The sequence below is a fragment of the Bison bison genome, unplaced genomic scaffold (assembly GCF_000754665.1).
Source record: "Bison bison bison isolate TAMUID 2011002044 unplaced genomic scaffold, Bison_UMD1.0 scf7180017864341, whole genome shotgun sequence".
In the NCBI taxonomy this organism is placed as follows: Eukaryota; Metazoa; Chordata; class Mammalia; order Artiodactyla; family Bovidae; genus Bison; species Bison bison.
In genome coordinates this window covers 6,614,368-6,620,367 of record NW_011494913.1, presented here as the reverse complement: position 1 = coordinate 6,620,367, position 6,000 = coordinate 6,614,368, and the positions used below count along the sequence as shown (strand labels likewise).

Here is a 6,000-nt window from a genome sequence, read left to right as displayed (position 1 = left end):
ATATAAGAAATGAGAAGCCTATGAACAGCAGCTAGCACACACACACACACACACAAAAGCATTAGGAGTGAGGAGACCAGGTGTAACACACAGCACTGAACGACCGAGACCAGACCTAGAACAGAACTTGGAGGGAGGAGACAGACCATCAGAAAACGAGGACTGACATGATCTAGTGAGGGGTCTAAACTGTCCCTGGTTTCTGGCTGTGCCTTCACAAGACTGGAATGCAGAGAGGACTGGGAGATGCATGAGGGTTGGCCATGGGCACACTGAGCCTGACACACCTGTGGGAAACCCAGGACATGTACACAGCGTGCACTGGGGTCACCAGCATATTGTCACATCTGAAGACACAGGAACAGAGTCTGGTTTCCAAGGAAAACCTACAGAATCAACCATTTATGTCATTAGATGCTATTAATATAATCAAATGATCAAACTCAACACCAGTACAGGATTTTAAAACCTTTTAGGGAAAAGCAAAGGAAAATGCCTAACTATTAAAAAACCTATCTCAACCAAAACTTACCATTATATTCACACAGCAAACTCTTATTAGAGTTTTAAATAAGTTTTAAATTAAAAATCAAAATAAGCATATTCCTGTCATTGTTATTTAATATTAATATGTAGTTAGGTACTAGGAGAGAAATTCACAAAAATGCTAACAGCAGTTTAATGATGTGGCAATACTTAGTGACTTTTCATTTCTCTATTTTCTAAACTTTCAGTAACAATGTAATACTTTTATAGTTTAGATACATATTTTTAAAGTGTTAAAAGCTCAAGTCATTCCACATAGGTCGGTACAGTCAGAACTTTATGTTATTGATGAATGTATACAACCGTAAGAGGGCTCATTTTCTGTGATGAATACATTTCTGAAGACCTCATAGAAATCAAGCCTAATTTTCCTACAGGAATAAAGTAGGAAGACGCATTCTCAGGACACTAATGTCTTCAACTACCGTAGTGTTTGCTTTATGCTCCCTTTAGATTTTTTCCAGCAATTCCTCTAATATTTTTGCACAGTGCTTTTCCTTAAAAATAAAACAGCATAGTGTATTATGGGAATCGCTTGCCTTTCTTTTCAGGGTTTTATTACATCTAACTTTCATTGCAAAGTTACTGATTTTGAAGACTGCTTTCTTTCATATTTTTATGCATAGTAAGCCTTTATTGGACTTCCCTGGTGGCTCAGATGGTAAAGAATCTGCCTGCAATGTGGGAGACCCAGGTTTGATCCCTGGGTCAGGAAGATCCCCTGGAGAAGGTAATGGCTACCCACACCAGTATTCTTGCCTGGAGAATTCCATGAACAGAGGAGCCTTATGGGCTGCAGTCTATGGGGTCACAAAGAGTTGAACATGACTGACTTAAGACTTTCGCAACACAAGCCTTTATTAATATTTCCATGTCACACTACTTTCAGTTTACATATTTCCCACAAAATGCAACTGCAATGGGATGGCCTTTATACATCCTTAGAAATGGCGGCTCAGAACATGCAGTGCTAGGAACACAGCATTATTAACATGGCAGACAAGGGGAGGTTAGTACTTGTCCACCATCAATAAATCTGAGCATCTGCCCAGCATTGAGACTATCTGCTGCTTACACTGCTTTTTCCAGTGTATGTTTGTCCCTGTTGCTATGGCAGAAAAGTGTCTGCAGCAGGAACCATTATCTTTTGCAGAACACAGAAAAGAATAATAAACATGGGCTATTCGTAAATGCTTTTTTCTTTTAATGATGGTTATAAAAGAAACCTCTTGTTCCAAAATAGTGAAAGACTTCTTTCCACCAGAGGAAAAGAGACTGTTCTCTCTTAATAACAGATTTCCTTGTGTGAAGGAAGCCCCTGTGTATCTGACCATGAGATCAGGCACTTTTGCTGTTTAAATGACAATTTATTGTAAAAGTCCCTCAATTTCCCGCCACCAACCATATAAACCTTCCCACTGCTCTCAAGCCTTTCATGAATTAAATAAATTATATTATGCAGTTATGGGAAGAAGCAGCCCCAACTCTAGAAGTGTACCTGGGCTCTTTGCCATCCTCCCCACCTGGCTATTTAGGGGCCTCACTCTATCAGCCACCCCATTTACCCCATATTGTCATCCCATCCTTTTTATAAAGACTCCTTCACGTCAACAAAGGAACAGAACCAGTTTTCCCCCAAAATGCATAAAACAAGTAGTTTATATCACTAGATGCTGTAGAAAAATTATAAAAATCTACACTGATACAGAATTTCAAAGTGCATTTTGGGTCTCTCATCTTTAAAAACAGAAGTAGAAAGAAAATACTTTCAATGCTCCTATTCACTTTCCCTCCGTAACCACTTTTTAAGTAACATTTCAGTGCTCTTCATTTTCTTGCTCCCACAACTCAGTTCAGTGCAGTCTATGTAATCTCTGCTCCCTGTTCTTGGCCTTTCTCACTTACTGATCAAACTTAGAAGAGCTCTGAATGAAGGAACCAAAATAATACATAAGCACAAAAAGCAAAAAAAAAAAAACCCTCAGGGAAATAAAGATAACTTTCTAAAGTTTTAAAAATCCATTTAAACAAGCCAATCAACATCCCTATAGATGTACAGCCAGGTAATCAATTTCCCATGCACCCTTTTACGGTAAACTCCTGGAAGATGTACTCTAGCAAAATAAAGGACTAAATCAAGGAAAAGAAAAAGAAAGAATGCACAAAAGAGCCACTATAGCTTCGGAGGGGCACAAAGCGCAAGCTCCAGGACTGTAGCTGCACTGGCAGGCCCGAGACCGCTGGTGCAGAGTGGAGCACATGCGTGTAAGATGTCCAGAGGCAGGTCCCCAGAGCAAAAGAAGTCTCAACAGGGAAGATGGAGTGACAGATAATACCCTGGACATCTTAGAAGAACTAAGGATAAGTCTAATAACGATCATACCAGTGAGAATACAAAGTAACAACAGCAAAACTACAGTAGAAAGACAGCATAATCATTTGTTTCTAAAGTGAACAGTAGTTCAATACTGATTACGGTGTAAATATTCCAGTGACATAAACAACATCATGACATAACCAAACCCGGTGGACAGGGAGAAGAGAGGTGGGGCATAAAAGGAAGTCAAGAGGTAACGTCTAATACTGATAAGTCAGGAAATAGCATGAGCGTATCGTTTGAAAACACGGAGGCAACAGTCAGAAGATGCAACGATGACACATACGGAGCTGCCTCTGCGGAGCAGGACAAGGGCTGTGGCGGGTGGGGCGGAGGACCGCTGCTGCTCATTACAGGGGCCGGTACTGCATCTCCCACACACACTTCTAACATTCAGAAAAATACCAAGACAAAGCTAGCTTCTATTTACTTATATTTAGTAAAGAAATGTGTAAGTCTTGTTTAACATTAAGTGTTAGGTCTTATTTAACATTAAGACCTAATCTTAAACTCTTTAGGGGCCAAAACCTGACCTGAACTAATAGGAAGCTATTTATAGTTTCTTTTAATACCTATGCAACTCAGTGTAAGTATTATACTTCAATAAGGAAATATTAATGAGTTTTATGGGTATCACCCCAATAAGAGCACTCACTATTACATACCACGTATAGATTACCTTTCTAGAATCTGAAAATTTCTGAAGTTTAAAGTACTTCTGACCTAAGACGTCTGGATGAGAGAGTTTGGGCCTCCATTACATTTTTCAAAAAGCTGTGTGTATTTATTACTTTTTTCATTTTGAAAATACTTTGAAGAAATAAATGGAGAGAAAGTATAAACAGAAAACAGGCAGGAGACTCATGTGACCTCAAACAGAACACTACCCATATCACATATTTTTACCAAATGTGGTATTATACCTGGGTCATGATTTAGGTACTGAATAAGGATATTCACTCTCTCAATGAAAATTTTAAAAAGAAAGGGAAAAAGAAAGGCATAAGTCTCCTGGGATCATCCCATTTATCTTGCTTTTCTAAAGCAAAACAGGGCTCTTCTTCTATACCCTAGAGCTCTTCTCCACTCAAATTGACATTTTTTTTACCTCCCATGCACGTTTCATCTCATCACAATCTAGCTTCAGAACAGTAAGGTCAACAGCCATCTCCATGGCGGTTAAGCCTAAAGGACATTTTCTGGCCCATGTTATTTGACTTGACACATTTACTCACTCACATGACAGTAACTCTTTCGATTCCTCAAAGCTCCATTTTACCCTCTCCTAGTCTTATTCTGTGTTCCCTTTTCCCAAGTTATCAAATCCATATCTCTGGCTTCAATGACCACCTCTGTGCATTCTACTGAAAGGAAAATACTGATAAATCAGATGATCAAATTTAGTAAGACTTCTGTGCTCTAAAAGTCATCATCAAGAAAGCTAAAAAGATGAATTAGGGGAAAAAATAACAATCATCTCTCTGATAGACTTGCATCTGGAATATCTAAAGAACACCTACAACTTAACACAATTTAAAGATGGGCAAAAGTTTTTAATAGCCATTTCACCAAAGAAGATAAATGAATAGTTACTAAGCTCATGAAATGATCTGCAAATTAAAACTACAATGAGAAAATACTATACCCCTCCTGGGCTTCCCTTCCTGAGCTTCCCTGGTAGTTCAGACTGTAAAGAATCTGCTTGCAATGCAGGAGACCCAGGTTTGATGCCTGGTTCAGGAAGATTCCCTGAAGAAGGGAACAACTACCCACTCTAGTTTTCTTGTCTGGAGGATCCCATGGACAGAGGAGCCTGGCAGGTTACAGTCCATGGGGATACAAACAGCTGGACATGACTGAGTACCTAACATATCCCCCGGAGAAGGGCTATGATCAAAAAGACCATCGATATTAACTGTAGCATGTGGAGAAACTGGAACCCTCATATACTGCCCTTGAGAATGTGAAGTGGTATAGAGACCTTGGAAAACAGTCTTGACAGTTATTCTAAGTCAAACGTAAACTTAAACAACAATAACAACAACATCCCCAGGAAATCCACATTTACAGGCTTTACAGAATCGATGAAGAACCTCTACTTCATTAACAAGGATCACAACTGGAATTTTACTTTTGTTAAATTCTTTAATTAATGACTTTCACCCTTACTGGGCAGTAAGCTCCCTAAAGCCAGAAGTCCTATCTCACTTTGCTCACCCTTGTACTAGCACTCTCTAGCCCAGTGTGGTCACATAATATCCATTCAGTAAATATTGACTGAATCAACTTTTCTCCCACAAGAGCCAGGACTAACTGGGAATTTCATTTATGACTCAAACTATAACTAACACTGTTTACTGTCTCAAATGCTGATCAAGTAGAACAGTGGAAATTCAGACAACACAAAAATTCAGTATTTTTTATCCTGGTACAATTCATATCAAATGGGAAGAAACAACTGATCTTTAAATATGTGCAAGTTTGACCACATCAGACTAAGTCCAAAATTGTAATAATTCAAAATGGAATCCAAGTATTTTTAAGAATAATTCTAAAAGGTTACAATTATAAGTTATTAAGAACTGCGGATAAGAGCTCTTTTAAGAAAGAGAAAAACAAGTTTCATAAAATACAGGTTAGCAATTTCAATCTTTGAGTCAGAAATACAGTGAAGAATAGGTGACAAGTTACTAAAGAAGGGCATAAAATATGCTATTTCACTAACAGTATCCTTAAAGGCCTATTCCCCTCACTCAACCAGGGAAGAATGCTCTCTCACAAGCAACTCATATCCGGACACTGTCATGCCCACCCCAGACCAAAAGGTAACAAGGCATCAAGATTACCCTATTCCCACTCTTTACTGAAATTAAGATCAAAATTTAAGTTCAGGGTTCTGAGAATTTTAGGGAAGATGGTAGAGTAACACTGCAAGGCCTGCATATGCCACCCAGTAAAAAACAGTCTGAGACAAAGCTCTGACTTGGCCTGTGTAACACTATGGTCTTCAAGAACCATGAGCTTATTAAAAATACCAAAATGCATTTTAAGAAGTTAAATGCATCAGAATAAAGTAG

The 6,000-nt window shown here is 38.6% G+C and overlaps 1 protein-coding gene across 12 annotated transcripts in view; it reads right to left on the bottom strand.

Moving 5' to 3' along the window:
- The window catches only part of MARCH8 (membrane-associated ring finger (C3HC4) 8, E3 ubiquitin protein ligase), a 111,990-nt gene that overhangs the window by 67,239 nt on the left and 38,751 nt on the right, over positions 1-6,000 (bottom strand). Inside the window, exon 1 of one of the 12 annotated variants that reach the window (XM_010854474.1) lies at positions 288-1,179. The exons of the other annotated variants lie outside the window; for them this stretch is intronic. The gene's annotated coding sequence lies outside the window, so the exon portion shown is untranslated. Of the gene's footprint in view, positions 1-287; positions 1,180-6,000 lie in introns of those variants that run through there. 12 annotated transcript variants of the gene reach the window in all.